Source organism: Pan troglodytes, chromosome 3 (genome assembly GCF_028858775.2).
Source record: "Pan troglodytes isolate AG18354 chromosome 3, NHGRI_mPanTro3-v2.0_pri, whole genome shotgun sequence".
NCBI lineage: Eukaryota > Metazoa > Chordata > Mammalia > Primates > Hominidae > Pan > Pan troglodytes.
In genome coordinates, this window is record NC_072401.2 from 146,740,145 (window position 1) to 146,758,061 (window position 17,917).

The 17,917-nt window shown below is 38.5% G+C and overlaps 1 protein-coding gene across 2 annotated transcripts in view; it reads right to left on the reverse strand.

The window, feature by feature from the left end:
• The window catches only part of ANAPC10 (anaphase promoting complex subunit 10), a 270,845-nt gene that overhangs the window by 120,111 nt on the left and 132,817 nt on the right, over positions 1-17,917 (reverse strand). The gene's annotated exons all lie outside the window — the stretch shown is intronic.

Genomic DNA, 17,917 nt, shown 5'->3' on the forward strand with positions numbered 1-17,917 from the left:
TATATTCCTGGTGTCTAGGATTCCTGGATTTTTATCAAAACTTGAACAGAAATGGAATTCAGTGGTGGTATTATGACACATGGTTTTAAGGGGAACACTAAAAAGTAATCTGATCAGAAAATTAAAACACTAAGAAAAGTCATATTTTGTTTTCACTCCTCATATTTTTAATAGAAAAATAAAGCAGCGCATGTATATCCTTAAAAATTATCCACAATCCCATCATTTCATTATTCTTAATAATTTCTTCCTAAGGAGTAACAATGCTTATTAGATTACACCTAAAATCTGCTCATTCTTCACCTAAGATATGTAAGACATATTGTTAGAGCTAATTAGGAAAAAGTGTTTGCCTAAGAGCCGTGAACTTAATTTTGTTTTGTTTTTAAGCTTAAAGTGATCATGAGTTACTAGATCCCATTTAGTAAAAGATTTGAATTTACAGAATACAAAGCGATTGTCATATGACCCTACAGCTGAAGCAGATAACTTCTTGCACTACTAGAGATTAGTACTATTATGGTTTATCTTAAAGAAGCCTTCCCTGGACACATATTTCCTACATTTGTATTTATTACTGGTTCTGTGAATTCAAGCTAAAGTTTTTCATGGAAATCAGTCATAACCACCCCTTCCTTCCAACCACTCCAAAAAGACAAATGAGTTAGAAAATAATCTGGGCTTCTCCGCAGGACTAGTACACTGAAATTCAACACCAGGTTTGCCTCACCTTACCTTGGTCTCTGACTTTGGCCAAGTTATCTCTTTGTACCTGTTTTCTCACCCAAAATTCCATATCACTAAAAGATGATGAAAACCAAATTACGACTAAAGATTTAAAGGATAAATGTGTTTGTTTTTCAGAAAAGAATAAGCTACAGATACCAAACCCCTTTAAGATAACAATGTCAACAAAAATGGCTGTCTTTCACATTTTTTATCTATAATTTGTTCACCTTTAAAATGGAAGATTGACTTAAATGATCTCTTGGCTCCAATGTGGTATGAAAATTTTGTAACTATGTTATTCTATTACCAAGAGAATTATATCCAGAGAGGTAAGAAAAAAAATAGCAGACAACAAACATAGATACTACATCCAAAGTAAACATCTCTAAGACTTTTCCAATTTACCTTCTCCCAATAAGAAAGTAAAATCTCAAAGAGTCTTATCTGATGGCAAAAAGGTGCTCTGAAACTTATAGTCTGACTGAGGCCCACAGTCAAGAAATTGATGTGGTCAAAACCACAGCAAATTAGGCATAGTGGCAGAAGGAATCATTTAGAGTAAACTGGAAAGGAATTTGCTATTTTCTCCATTCTGGTTTTTTTCAAACCAATAGAAAAATTACTTCCAAAGCAATTTTTGAGTTGTGTTCAATGATATATCAAAGTAGAAATATCCTTTGGTATTTCTCTAGGCCACGTGTATCTTCTTGGGTGGCTAAAGACCCTCAGCTTTCAGCGTATTTGAGATGTGTATTAATGGCTTAGTATAATGAAGTATCTTAATGGCATATTTACTGAAGCACTTAATGTATTCCTTGGGGGTGAAGAGATCAAGTGTATCCCTGTTAAATCACAGAGGCTTGCTAGAGACAGTATAATGGCTGCTGCAGGCTGGAGTCCACAGACTCACTCTCTGGCTCATTGATAACCTCAACATGTCAAATTTATAATTTGTCACAAGGCATTTTGAATTAGAACCTCAGACATTTTGTCAATACCTGTCAATCCACACCCAGTAAAGAAAGCAATACAGTATCAAGCCAAAGATTTAATTTAACAAACTGGCTATAAACCTGTCACGGGTTGTTGTTGTTGTTTTTAGTTTCCGTTTTTTCATCACTTCCCAAGCCAAATCCAACCAAATATGCAAGACTCAAAAGAATCACTCTGAGTTGAGAGACATCACCACAGCCTTCCTCACCACCCATTTGTGTGATCTGTTAGATACTGGCTGGCCAATAGGGCCTCAGTTTGTTTGTCCATCAGATAAAGAGATTAAGCTAAATGGTTTTCGGAACTAATATTCCATAATTCTACTCATTTTTTTCAGGGGGTATGTAACAGTTTGAAGAACGCTGAATTAAACTAAATGTCCAATTTTTACCTAAAAGCAATTTTCTTTCTTTTTTCTTTTTTCCTCAAAATAATCTCTATGGTACAAAAAGTTGAAGGTACCTATTTTAGCTTTATTTTTAAGGACGATATTTAAATAATAAAACCAGGAACGGCTTTAAAGAAGCAGTCATCATGAAAAGAAGACAAAAGTTGTAATTTGGAATAGAATTGCCTTTCAATGAAATAATGCCAAATATGAGTGTATTTTCTTTAATCTATCTATATAGGTATGAATAACATGCCAGCAACCCTGTATTGTAAACTTTTTCACCAAGGAAGAGGCCCCTTTAAATAAACTATCTTTATTGTAGTTAATATAAGAAGTGGGGAAAAAAGGGCTAATTCTGAAAGGGACCTGGGAATTCAAAATCACTCCTTTATACCACCTAGAAGAAAATATATAAGAATAAAACTATACAGAGTGATATCAGCAAGATGGCAGAGTAGGAGAAACAAATATTTTTCCCCCTCCAACAAAAAACAACAAACAAACACATATCTATGAATAATAGCCTTAAGAAGACTCAAGCATTTGTTTAAGAACCTGCAGCAACACAGTGTAGCAAAAGAAAAAAGAAACAGAGAATAACCACATAGGATGAATCATTGGGGAGATCAGCACACCTGAGACACCTGGAGATGACTAGAAACAAGATGGGTGAGGGCCATCAGTATCAGCCATGTAGCAGGGGCCACCATGGTCCCCAGGGGCCTGTCCTGCAGAGAACACAGGCATCTTTCCCCATTGAGATAACCAACAGCCATCCTACCATGAACCCCCAGAGAGGTAGATATTATTGTGACCTCCTGCAAAGAAGGGGCCGTTGGTATGCTGCTCCTGAACCAGAATCACCAACCCTCTTCCCCACATGCACCCGTGACCCCAGAGTCATGGCCACTTTGTGCATGCCCACACTTCAGACCTTGGCTCTGCAGCTACTTCACTCTTGCCTCCATTCCAGACCATGTGCAGCCATGCCTCAATCACCAGAGCCACCACTGATAGAGGCTTGCTCCACCCCAGGTCTCAGAGCCTCAGTTACCCTGTGCATGCTCACACCCACACCCTGGTTCTGCAACCATTCTATGAGTGCCTAAACATCTAACACCTGAGTTACTGTCACGGACAGCTAGCACATTCCCCATACCCTGGAGTTGTTGCAGCTCCTTGCATGGCTACACTCCAGACCCTGGTCTGCAGCTGCTCCACTTGAGCCTTGCACAACATTACCAATGAACTATCATGAAAACCTATACCCCAGACACCAGTGCCACTACCACTGCAGGCTCTGGAGCCTTGGCCCCTCTATGCATGCCCATGCTTCAGATGCTGGCTCCATGGCCACGCCACAAGTACAACATATCAAACACTTGTGCCTCTGCCACAAGCACACCTAAAAGCTGAATCTAGCACAAAAGGGATCACCTCACCAAAACTTCCCCAGAGAGAGAAAAAAAGGTCAGGAGGACCCCAGAAGCCTTTTCCATCTAAGACCCTAACAGCTTTCACCATTACTGCAGACTCCAACAACCTTGGCTGCTGAGGATCTCAGCAATACTTGTCAATGTCAACCTCAGCAAACAGAGCTGCACAAAGACTAGAATCCTGCTCCCTCTCTGGAGCCAGAACCATCACATCCCACCCAACTGGCAGCGTTGTAACCACTTGTAGGATAAGATCTTTCCCCACTGAAACCATGAAGTCTGGAAGAGGTGAATTTTCCATCAAATATGCAGATATCAATGAGAGGCAATAAAAAATATGAAAAGGCAAGAAAACATAACACCATCCAAAGAACACAATAATTTCTCAGTAAATGACCTCTAAGAAACAGAGATCTATGAATCAGGTGAAAAGGAATTCCAAATAGTTGTTTTAAGGAAGCTCAGTGAGCTGCAAGAGAACACAGAGATCTATGAATCAGGTGAAAAGGAATTCCAAATAGTTGTTTTAAGGAAGCTCAGTGAGCTGCAAGAGAACACAGAGATATAATTCAACAAAATGAGGAAAATAATACATGACTAAAATAAGAAGTTTAACAGAGATTGAAATCATAAAATAGAATCAAACAGAAATTCTGGAGCTTAAGAATACAATGAGTGAAATTAAAAATACAGCAGACAGTGTCAACAGTAGACTTAAGCAAAAGAAAGAATCTGTGGACTCTAACACAGGTTATTTGAAAATATATGGTTAAAGGAGGAAAAAGCAAAAGACAGAGAGAATCTTAAAAGCAGCAAAAGAAAAATAAATCCTCACATACAAAGAAACCTATATAAGACTATCAGCAGATTTCTCCACAGACATTTTACAGGCCAGGAGAGAGTGGGATGATATATTCAAAGCACTGAAGGAAAAAAACTGCCAACCAAGAATATCTTACCTGAGAAACCTATCCTTCAAAAATTAAAAAAAAAAAAACATAACATTTTACCAGATCAACAAAAGCTGATGGACTTCATCACCATTATATTTGCCTTACAAGAAATGCTAATGGAAGTTCTTCAAGCTAAAATGAAAGAATGCTAATTAGTAATATAAAAACACAGGGGTGTATAAAACTCACTGGTAAAAAATAAATCCATGGTCAAATTCAGAATGGTCTAATACAGATAGATACAGGAGGCATATAAAAGGGAGGGTCCCTAGAGAGTCTCTGACCGGCCTGTGCACTGGGAGAACAAGGCGGAGCCATAGGAAGTTCACGCTGTGTGCAGGGAGGTAGGAGCATGGCCTCTTCAGTTCCTGTGTGTGTGACCTGGAATGTGTGAGGTGGAGGGCCTATTAGCAGGACCCCCTCTTGCTTTGCTGAGAGTCTTTTTTCTTTATTTCTTTTTCTTTTTCACCCAATAAGTTCCATTCCTCTCACCCTTAAATGTGTCTGTATTCCTAATCCTTCCTGGTCGTGTGACAAGAACCTGGTTTTAGCTGAACTAAGGAGCAAAGTTCTACATCATTTTGGCACCCGAATTTGGGGCATGAGGAAGGGTAACATGCAAACCAAAAAATCTTTCTCCCTTTCACTTCTAAGCATTTTTGTCCTCAGACGTCTTCTGAGGGTAGAGGATATTATCCCTCCCTCCTCACTGTTGCTCACAGAGGTCGTGAATGTTGGCCTTTTTCTTCTTTTTTCAGGATGGACAGGTGAACAGCAGCTCCCCTGCTTCCCTCCTGGCCAGGGCTGGTGCACACGGCTCAAGGATGTCCCAGAGCAGGCTGGCCAGCATCCACCACCACGTATCCATGGAGTCTTCCCCTCACAGGGCCAAGGGATCTGCCTCTGTCAGAGAGCAATCAAGTTTCTCCCCCAGTTGGAGGAACTCATTTGCATAAGAATGAGAGGTTCTTCCTCAGGCATCTTTTTCTATTCTCCACCCTGTCAGCAGCTAACACAGCTGTGCATTTAAGCTGTCTTTTCCTTTTCTCCACTGGGTTAGCAGTGAGGCTTTTTAAAAATATATATAAAGAGATTTTACTAGGCCAGGAATAAGTTTCACTGTTTATATTCTCTTAAGCTGTAGCCAATCTGGTGTGCTTTGCATGTCTTTCTGTATGGTCAGTAGCAAAATTTGCTGCAGGCCTCCATCTTGTTTTACATCCTTGGAATTGTGGCCTGTAACCATGTGGCAATGCTTTGTTTAGCCTCCGCCATTTTAAAATGGTGGTGCAGGCTCAATTCTGACTTAGGGAATAGGTCCTTTATGGTTTGATATCTGTGTGACCTTTGCCATTTGTTGATTCTCTTGTCTTCCACGGACTGCCTTTGTTTTTCCTTTCTCTAAGCCTTTAGTAAAGCTTGAAAGCCAGAAATATTGGCTGCTTGGCCTGGCTAAAGTAAGATAATAAGGGATTTCAAAGGATTTTCTTAAAGAGCACTCAGCTTAATTAAAAGTGGATATCCCAGTTATAGGTATATTTAAAAGGCCTTTATGTTTTTCTCTTCCTGAATCTCGTTTTGCTGGGAAAGGTTTTTTTCCTCAGTCAACTGAATTATTTTTCTTCATTTTGCCTTGCCACCCTTCATGCATGCATGAGAGGGGGGAAACCTCTATTTTCCTCATGGAACCCCAGGAATTAAAAGCAGATGGATCCCTCTCAAAATCTGTTTTTGCCTCCAAGTTATGCCTGTTCATTAGGCCTTAGAAGCTGCGTGTTTTCCTAGCCCTGTCTCTTAAAGGGCTCCACCCAGAGGCCAATCATCCAGTTAGGAGATTGGCAAACAAAAACATCTTATGGATACTGAGTCTTCTTCTGCCTGTCTATGAAGTTATATATGTGTTGTGTGTGTGATGTCTATAAAAAAGAGCTCTAATAAATTGACTTAAAGAAAGATAAGTGCTTGGATCAAATATTTTTTAAAGGTGAGATAAAAGCTGTGGTACCTTTCAGTTCACATGACTTTAATCTTTGAGAAATAAAAACAGCCTTAAAGATTATTGGTAAAATTCAGATGTTGTCAAAATGTAAATATTTGCCTAGGGTTAAAGGATTGTTTTGAATTATGTAAGATAAAGCTGAAAGTTCAAACAAGTTGTGGAAGGAGTGTAAAAATTAATCTTGCAAAAGAAATTCTGTATGTGAACATATTAACTAAATTCAAAAGGATATTACATTGTTTTCCTATAAATTAACCATTGAAATAAAGGCAAAACAAGGTACTCTTAAGGCACTAATCTGCTCCTCTGCAAAATTTGTAAAGGGTTATAAAAGAGTTATGGTTTTTTTTTTTTAATTTCTGAGTCATCATTTTGGCAAAATAAGTAACTATAGTAATCTGGAATTTTATTTCATGACATCAAGTGTTTTAAATCTCTAACATTTAATAGGCTTCCCAAAATGGCTTTTTGGATGCTACAGAGGGCCCCTGGAGCATCCAGAAGAGAGGTAAACATGAATGTTTGACATGTTTAGGTACGTGGGATTGCCAAAGAGATGTTAAATTTTCTTCAGGTTATATTTTAGTGAGTAATATTAGTATATGTTCCAAAATTGTGTGGGATTTCTAAAATTCTAATGTCTGAGTATATGCTATTAATCACAATTAAGGTTGTTATGTTAAGTTATTGTAAACTACAAAGATAACCAAATTTCTTTGTCCATCATGTTTCAGACTGTAACTATCCTGGATATTTTGTTACTCACAGACAATTGTTGTTTTATTTTGATCCTCTTCAAATGATGGTTTATCATCAGCTATACAACTTTCACAGGTGCTCTCAAATGCAGGTTTCTGATAACTGAATCAATTTTTTTGACTTTTGTTTGGAACTTGCTGATCCTTACTTTGTTTTTTAGAGTCAAGGAAACATATTTTGAGCTATTTATGGCCTTTAAAAATTAAGATATCCTCCTGTGAACAAAATTTGGAGCATACTTGTCTCTCTCCCTCTCTCTCCTGCCTGGCTTCTCCAGAATTTGGAAACTAGTTGTGAATATTCTTAATTTATGGTAATATAGTTGTTTGCAGCAGTGCAATAAGAATCCATATTCTTTTTTATTATTATTATACTTTAAGTTCTGGGGTACATGTGCAGAACATGCAGCTTTGTTACACAGGTATGCACATGCTATGGTGGTTTGCTGCACCCATCAACCCGTCATCTGCATTAGGTATTTATCCTAATGCTATCCCTACCCTAGCTCCCCATCCCCCAGCAGGCCCTGGTATATCATATTCCCCTCCGTGTGTCCATGTGTTCTCATTGTTCAACTCCCACTTATGAGTGAGAACATACAGTGTCTGGTTTTCTCTTCTTGTGTAACTTTACCGAAAATGATAGTTTCCAGCTTTATCCATGACCCTGCAACGAACATGAACTCATCCTTTTTTATGACTGCATAGTGTTCCATGGTGTATATGTGCCACATTTTCTTTATGCAGGCTAACATTGATGGGTATTTGGGTTGATTCCAAGTCTTTGCTATTGTGAACTGTGCCACAATAAACATACCTGTGCATGTGTCTTTATAGTAGAATGATTTATAATCCTTTGGGTATATACTCAGTAATGGGATTGCTGGGTCAAATGGTATTTCCAGTTCTAGATCTTTGAGGAATCGACACATTGACAATGGTTGAACTAATTTACACTCCCACCAACAGTGTAAAAGCATTCCTATTTCTCCACACCCTCACCAGCATCTGTTGTTTCCTGACTTTTTAAATGATCGCCATTCTAACTGGCATGAGATGGTATCTCAGTGTGGTTTTGATTGGCATTTCTCTAATGACTGGTGATCATGAGCTTTTTTTCATATGTTTGTTGGCCACATAAATGTCTTCTTTTGAGAAGTGTCTGTTCATATCCTTCGCCCACTTTTTGATGGGGTTGTTTGTTATTTTTCTTGTAAATTTGTTTAAAGTCTTTGTAGATTCTGGATATTAGCCCTTTGTCAGATGGATAGATTGCAAACATTTTCTCCCATTCTTAAGGTTGCCTGTCCACTCATGATGGTTTCTTTTGCTGTGCAGAAGCTCTTTAGTTTAATTAGACCCCATTTGTCTATTTTGGCTTTTGCTGCCATTGCTTTTGGTGTTTTAGTCATGAAGTCTTTGTGCATGCCAATGTCCTGAATGGTACTGCCTAGGTTTTCTTCAAGGGTTTTTATGGTTTTAGGGTTTACATTGAAGTCTTTAATCTATCTTGAGTTAATTTTTGTATAAGGTGTAAGAAAGGAATCCAGTTTCAGCTTTCTGCATATGGCTAGCCAGTTTTCCCAACATCATTTATTAAATAGGGAATCCTTTCCCCATTGCATGTTTTTGTCAGGTTTCTCAAAGATCAGATGGTTGTAGATGTGTGGTGTTATTTCTGAGGCCTCTGTTATGTTCCATTGGTCTATACATCTGTTTTGGTATTAGTATTATGCTGTTTTTCTTACAGTAGCCTTGTAGTATAGTTTGAAGTCAGGTAGCATGATACCTCCAGCTTTGTTCTTTTTGCTTAGGATTGTCTTGACTATCTGGGCTCTTGTTTGGTTTTATAGGAAATTTAAAGTAGTTTTTTCCAATTCTGTGAAGAAAGTCATTGGTAGGTTGATGGGGATGGCATTGAATCTGTAAATTACTTTGGGCAGTATGGCCATTTTCACGATATTGATTCTTCCTATCCATGAGCATGGAATGTTTTTCCATTTGTTTGTGTCCTTTCTTATTCTGTTGAGCAGTGGTTTGTAGCTCTCCTTGAAGAAGTCCTTCACGTCCCTTGGAAGTTGTATTCCTAGGTATTTTACTCTCTTTGTAGCAATTGTTCACTCATGATTTGGCTCTCTGTTTTTCTGTTATTGGTGTATAAGAATGCTTGTGATTTTTGCACATTGATTTTGTATCCTGAGAGTTTGCTGAAGTTGCTTGTCAGATAAAGGAGATTTTGGGCTGAGACAATGGGGTTTTCTAAATATACAGTCATGGCATCTGCAAACAGAGACAATTTGACTTCCTCTCTTTCTAATTGAATACCTTTATTTCTTTCTCTTGCCTCATTGCCCTGGCCAGAAGTTCCAATACTATGTTGCATAGGAGTGGTGAGAGAGGGCATCTTTGTCTTGTGCCGGTTTTCAAAGGGAATGCTTCCAGTTTCTGCCCATTCAGTATGATACTAGCTGTGGGTTTGTCATAAATAGCTGTTATTATTTTGAGATATGTTCCATCAGTACCTAGTTCATTGAGAGTTTTTAGCATGAGGGCTGTTGAATTTTGTCAAAGTCCTTTTCTACATCTATTGGGATAATCATGTGGTTTTCTCATTGGTTCTGTTTAGGTGATGGATTACATTTATTGATTTGTGTATGTTGAACCACCTGGCATCCCAGGGAGGAAGCCAACTTGATTGTGGTGAATAAGCTTTTTGATGTGCTGCTAGATTTGGTTTGCCAGTATTTTATTGAGGATTTTCACATCAACGTTCAACAGGGATATTGGCCTGAAATTTTCTTTTTTTGTTGTGTCTGAGACAGGTTTTGTTATGAGGATGATGCTAGCCTCATAAAATGAATTAGGGAGGATTCCCTCTTCTTCTATTGTTTGGAATAGTTTCAGAAGGAACGGTACCAGCTCCTCTTTGTACTTCTGGTAGAATTCAGCTGTGAATCCATCTGGTCCTGGACTTTTTTTGGATGGTAAGTTTAATTACTGCCTTAATTTCAGAAGTTGTTATTGGTCTATTCAGGGATTCAAATTCTTCTTGCTGTAGTCTTGGGAGGGTGTATGTGTCCAGGAATTTATCCATTTCTTTTAGATTTTCTAGTTTATTTGCATAGAGGTGTTTATAGTATTCTCTGATGGTGGTTTGTATTTCTGTGGGATCGGTGGTGATATCCCCTTTGTCATTTTTTATTGCATCTATTCGATTCTTCTCTCTTTTCTTCTTTATTAGTCTGGCTAGTGGTCTATTTTGCTGATGTTTTAAAAAAAACAGTTCCTGGATTCATTGATTTTTTGAAGGGTTTTTCATGTCTCTATCTCCTTCAGTTCTGCTCTGATCTTAGTTATTTCATGTCTTCTGCTAGCTTTTCAATTTGTTTGCTTTTGCTTCTCTAGATCTTTTAATAGTAATTTTAGGGTGCCGATTTTAGATTCTTCCTGGTTTCTCTTGTGGGCATTTAGTGCTATAAATTTCCCTCTACACACAGCTTTAACTGTGTCCCAGAGATTTTGGTATGCTGTGTCTTTGTTCGCAATGGTTTCAAAGAACATCTTCATTTCTGCCTTCATTTCGTTATGTACCCAGTAGTCATTCAGGAGCAGGTTGTTCAGTTTCCATGTAGTTGTGCAGTTTTGAGTGAGTTTCTTAATCCTGAGTTCTAATTTGATTGCACTGTGGTTTGAGAGACTGTTTATTATGATTTCTGTTTTTTTGTTTGTTTGTTTGTTTGTTGTTTTGCATTTGCTGAGGAGTGTTTTACTTCCAATTATGTGGTCAATTTTAGAATAAGTGAGATGTGGTGTTGAGAAGAATGTATATTCTGTTGATTTCGGGTGGAGAGTTCTGTAGATGTCTATTAAGTCTTCTTGATCCAGAGCTGAGTTCAAGCTCTGGATATCCTTGTTAATTTTCTGTCTCATTGCTCTAATATTGACAGTGGGGTGTTAAAGTCTCCCACTATTATTGTGTGGGTGACTAAGTCTCTTTGTAGGTCTCTAAGAACTTGCTTTATGAATCTGGGTGCTCCTGTATTGGGTGCATATATATTTAGGACAGTTAGCTCTTCTTGTTGAATTGATCCCTTTACCATTATGTCATGGCCTTCTTTGTCTCTCTTGATCTTTGTTGGTTTAAAGTCTGTTTTATCAGGGACTAGGATTGGAACCATTGCTTTTTTTTTTTTCTTTCTATTTGCTTGGAAAATATTCCTCCATCCCTTTATTTTGAGCCTATGTGTGTCTCTGCACATGAGATGGGTCTCCTGAATACAGCAAACCGATGAGTCTTGACTCTATTCAATTTGGCAGTCTGTGTCTTTTAATTGGGGCATTTAGCCCATTTACATTTAAGGTTAATATTGTTATGTGTGAATTTGAACCTGTCATTATGATGCTAGCTGGTTATTTTGCCCATGAGTTGCAGTTTCTTTATAGTGTCGATGATCTTTACAATTTGGCGTGTTTTTACAGTGGCTGGTACTGTTCGTTCCATTCCATGTTTAGTGCTTCCTTCAGGAGCTCTTGTAAGGCAGGCCTGGTGGTAACAAAATCTCTCAGCATTTGCTTGTCTGTAAAGGATTTTATTTCTCCTTCACTTATGAAGCTTAGTTTGGCTGGATACGCAATTCTGGTTGAAAATTCTTTTCTTTAAGAATGTTGAATATTGGCCCCCACTCTCTTCTGGCTTGTAGGGTTTCTGCTGAGAGATCTGCTGTTAGTCTGATGGGCTTCCCTTTGTGGGTAACCCGACCTTTCTCTCTGGCTGCCCTTAATATTTTTTCCTTCATTTCAACCTTGGTGAATGTGACAATTATGTGTCTTGGGGTTGCTCTTCTCGAGGAGTATCTTTGTGGTGTTCTCTGTATTTCCTGAATCTAGATGTTGGCCTGCCTTGCTAGGTTGGGGAAGTTCTCCTGGATAATATCCTGAAGAGTGTTTTCCTACTTGGTTCCATTCTCCTCATCACTTTCTGGTACACCAATTAGACGTAGATTTGGTCTTTTCACACAGTCCCATATTTCTTGGAGGCTTTGTTCATTTCTTTTCAGCTTCCCATTTCATGAATAAAGGTCATGCTAGTATCCATGGCATAAATGAGGTCTAAGGAATTCATTTTTTATTACTTATTTACTTATTTTGAGACAGAGTCTTGCTCTGTTGCCTGGGCTGGAGTGCAGTGGTGCAATATCAGCTCACTGCAACCTCTGCTGCCCAGGTTCAAGCAATTCTCTTGCCTCAGCCTCCCAAGTAGCTGAGATTACAGGCTTGTGCCACCACGCCCAGCTAATTTTTGTATTTTTGGTAGAGATGGGGTTTCAGCATCTTGTCCAGGCTGGTCTTGAACTCCTGACCTCGTGATCCACCCATCTCGACCTCCCAAAGTGCTGGGATTACAGGAGTGAGCCACCTGGCCTGGCCTTTAGATCTAAGGAATTCAAAGGCTACTGACAGCAGGGGAAAGAGCACATAGATGGGTAAGAGTGAATATTCCCATCCCCTGTCCGCACCCCCCCCACCCCACCCCCATTAACATGGGTGAAAGCCACCCATGGGTTGCACTCTTTCGCAGTCTCTGGGACTGGGGGTTATAAAAATGGAAGAAAGAAAGAAGGATGCCTCACTTTCTCTCCCTCATGTACCCCAGGTATTTTCTAGGAAGAGAAGGGAACCTGGGATGCCTCTCTCTCCTCTTTCTAGATAAGTAGACATTCATCTTCAGTCTGCACTCTTTTTGAATGCATCCTGAACCCCTGGCATGCCTTTGAAAAAAATAACTTTTTTCCTTTTTCCTCCTCTGTCCTCCCTTCACTGATAGGTAATTGTGTCTCTGTACTATGGGACACTCCCCTCGGATACATCCTCCAAACCGGGAAAAGTTAATTTCCCAAACCTTAAACTGGTTGCCTTAGGATTGGGCTTAGGGGAAGAGAACCCGGAAGCCCGACATGCCAGCAAAAGGGTAAAAGTTTTTTTTATCAGTTGGGCTTTTGTCCTCCTTTTCCCTGTGCAAACTGGTAAAAGGTCTTGTGATTTTTGAGCCGTCACCTCCACCTTGTTTTGTTTTGATACATGTTTTCTAATAACCCAGTTTGTCTCTTTTCACCTTCAGGCCATCAAACTCCAAACGTCATGCAACCAGAGCCTCGGACAATGGCCCCTTTTGCCAGGGACCCTCAGATAGGCCTCTGACAGAGATCTGACTGCCATTTTCCCCAAAACAGTGCCCCCTGTCAGCAGGAAGCAGTTAAGATCAGTCTTCATCCTTATCCTTATCCTTATTTTAATGGCAGTTAAATGTACTTCTTTAGAGGGAGGAATGATAGATGTGGGAGGCAGATAAGGGTGAGGGTTCCTGGAGAATCTCCAACCCACCTGTGCACTGGGAGAATGAAGTGTGCAGGTGGGTTGCCATGAGAAGTTCACACTGTGTCCAGGAGGGAAGAGCCTGGCCTCTTCAGTGCCTGTGTGTGTGGCCTGGAATCAATCTGTGAGGTGGAGAGCCTGTCAGAAGGACTCCCTCTTGCTTTGCTGAGAGTTTTTTTCTTTTTTCATTTTCCTTTTTACCCAATACATTTCATTCCCCTCACCCTCCAAGGTCTCCCTATTCCTAATCTTTCCTGTTCATGTGACAAGAACCTGGTTTTAGCTGAACTAAGGAACAAAGTTCTACATTAATACTGTAATGGTGTGTAAATCAAATATTTCTAGTGTAAAGATAAAAGAGAAAACTATTAAAAAATAACCATAGTTATATTAATTTCTTAAAGGACACACAACACAAAAAATATAAGTTATAAGCCTGGGCAATATAGTGAGAACTCGCCTCTAAAAAAAATAAATAAATAAATAAAAATTAAAATAATAATAAATCAGCCAGGCATGGTGGTGCATGCCTGTAGTCCCAGCTTCTTGGGAGGCTGAGGAGGGAGGAGCCCTTGAGCCTGGGAAGTTGGTCAAGGCTGCAGTAAGCCAAGATTGCACCACTGTACTCCAGCCTGGGTGACAGAGCAAAACACTGTCTTAAAAAGAAACAAGTAAATTATAACATCAAACACATAAAATGAAGGAGGAGTAAAAGTGTAGAGAATGAATAGCAAGAAAACAAATAATCCAATTTTATAAATGGGCAAGGGACCTGAATAGACACTCCTCAAAAGCAGACATACAAATGGTCAACAGGTATGTGGGGAAAAAAAAAATGCTCAACATCACTAATCATTAAGGAAATGCAAATTAAAACCACAATGAGATATCATTTCACACCCATTAGAATGGCTTTCATCAAAAAGACAAAAGATAAGTATTGGTGAGGATGAGAAAATAGAAACCTTGCACACTGTTGGTGGGAATATAAACTAGTATAGCCATTATGAAAAATGGTGTAGAGGTTCCTCAAAAATTAAAAAATAGAACTACCATATCATTCAGCAATCTTACATCTGGGTATATATCCAAAGGACAAAAAATCAGTACGTTGAAGAGAGATCTGCACTCCCACATTCACTGAAGCATTCATAATAGTCACACTATAGAATCAACCTAAGTGTCCACTGATGGATGAATGAATTTTTTAAATGTGTGCATACACACACACACAAGCACACATATATTTACACATACACAATGGAATACTACTCAGCTGTTAAAAAGCAAGAAATCTTGTCATTTGTGATAACGTGGATGAACTTGGAAGACACTATGTAAAGTGAAATAAGCCAGGCACAGAAAGACAAATACTACTGAACTCACATATACATAGAATTTTTATAAGTTGAACTCAGAAGCAGAGCAGACTGGTGGTTACCAGAAGCTGAGGGTGGGTTGGGGAATGAGAAGATGCTGGTCAAAAGATACAAAGTTTTAGTAAAACAGGAGGAATGTGTTCTGGACATTCATTATACAGCATGGTGAGTATAGTTAATAATAATATTGTATACTTGAGAACCGCAAGGAGACTAGATCTTAAATGTTATCACCACAAAAAATAAAATGTATGTGGGCTGATGAATATACTAATTTGCTTGACTTAATTCTTTCACAATGTATACACATCAAAACATCACATTATACAGCATAAGTATATATAATTTTGTTAAACCTTAATAAAGCTACTAAAAGAATAAAACTATATTCAGCTTCATTGTTGGACATGTCATTAAGTACTGAACATGTAATTACCAGCATTTTTAGTGCAACTAACAGAAAGATTAAATTCATTAAACATTGGCATATTAGGCTAAAATGAAAGACAATGTAAAGGTTAGATTTTCTTTCTGGCTTTTCCTATGATCAGTGGTGTAAAGAACAACACATTCAACCAATAATTTCTGGGTCAGGCAAAGGAGAGGTAGTATAAAATAAAATCAGTTTTATAATAATGGTGTCATGAGGATAAAAAGACAGAAGAGCTCAGCTAAGTCATGTAGAAGCAATTGAATACCTTCTTCATAAAGTAGACAGCCCTATTCGTAAATCCAAGAAACTCCTAAGCAAAAAGAACAAAGCTGGAGGCTTCACACTGCCTGACTTCAAACTATACTACAAGGCTACAGTAACAAAAACAGCATAATACTAATACCAAAACAGATACATAGACCAATGGAACAGAACAGAGACCTCAGAAATAATATCACATATATACAACCATCTGATCTTCAACAAACCTGACAAAAACAAGCAATGGGGAAAGGATCCCCTATTTAATAAACAATGATGGAAAAACTGGATAGCCATATGCAGAAAGCTGAAACTGGATCCCTTCCTTACACCTTATACAAAAATTAACTCAAGATGGATTAAAGACTTATGTAAAACCTAAAACCATAAAATCCCTAGAAGAAAATCTAGGTAATATCATTCAGGACATAGGCATGGGCAAAGACTTCATGACTAAAACACCAAAAGCAATTGCAACAAAAGCCAAAATTGACAAATGGGGTCTAATTAAACTAAAGAGCTTCTGCACAGCAAAAGAAACTATCATCAGAGTGAACAGGCAACCTACAGAATGGGAGAAAATGTTTGCAATCTATCCATCTGACAAAGGTCTAATACCCAGAATCTACAAGGAACTTAAACAAATTTGTAAGAAAAACATCAAAAAGTGGGTGAAGGATATGAACAGACACTTCTCAAAAGAAGACATTTATGCAGCCAACAAACATACGAAATAAAGCTCATCAGCACTGGTCATTAGAGAAATGCAAATCAAAATCACAATGAGATATCATCTCATGCCAGTTAGAATGGTGATCATTAAAAAGTCAGGAAACAACAGATGCTGGCAAGGGTGTGGAGAAATAGGAATGCTTTTACACTGTTGGTGGGAGTGTAAATTAGTTCAACCATTGTGGAAGACAGTGTGGTTATTCCTCAAGGATCTAGAACCAGAAATACCATTTGACCCAGCAATCCCATTACTGGGTATATACCCAAAGGATTATAAATCATTCTACTATAAAGACATGTGAACACATACGTTTATTGCAGCACTACTTATAAGAGCAAAGACTTGGAACCAACCCAAATGCCCACCAATGATAGACTGGATAAAGAAAATGTGGAACATATACACCATGGAATACTATGCAGCCATATAAAAGGATGAGTTCATGTCCTTTGCAGGGACATGGATGAAGCTGGAAACTATCATTCTCAGCAAACTAACACAAGAACAGAAAACCAAGCACCACATGTTCTCACTCATAAGTGGGAGTTGAACAATGAGAATACATGGACACAGGGAGGGGAACATCACACTCTGGGGCCTGTTAGGGGGTAGGCAGCAAGGGGAGGGAGAGCATTAGGAAAAATATCGAATGCATGCAGGGCTTAAAACCTAGATGACAGGTTGATAGGTGCAGCAAACCACCACGGCACATGTATACCTATGTAACCAACCTGCATATCTGCACATGTATCCCTGAACTTAAAGTAAAAAAAATAAATAAATTAAAAAAGCAGACAGCTCTAATGCAGTAGCACAGAATTAAACCAGTAATTTTCTAATTTCTTTAAGTTCCTTTTTCAGTGATTCCTGGAATTTTCAAGCACTTATCCAAATGCAACACATGCCCAGTTTGAAGGCAAATCCACCACTAAAAAAGTCCCCTTTCACATCCTGTTCTATCTAGCCTCAGTCAGTTTATTCAAGATTCTAGCCCTTCAGCCTCCTGAGCCCAAATTCTCATTTCAAATACTCCACCCTTTAGAAATACCTAATGGACTATTAAAGAATTGGCAAAGAGTAAAAGAAATATTTCATAACTGGTATTTTTATATTGGTTAGAAACATTCACAGGTTATTTTAATTCACTGCTATAGTTCTTATCTCATTTTAGAAGAGCAGTTTGAGCTGGAATTTTTTATTTAGCTTTTACTCTAGACTACCTGCAAACCATTAAAAATGTATCCCCAATTGGGCTCATGGTTAATTAACTGTTCTTTGCCAAATCCATCTGTAAAGATTCAGTATAAAACACCTTTTATTTCCCATTTTGCTCATGATCCTAAGTTATTTGGTGTCTCTGCTTAGGCTAATTTTGACCTAATTCTCATAAAAATAAATACAGTGGTGTTAGAGTTTTCAACATTTAGGCATCACAGTTGCCTACTTGGAGCTAACACTGCTCTTGAGGAATGAATGACAC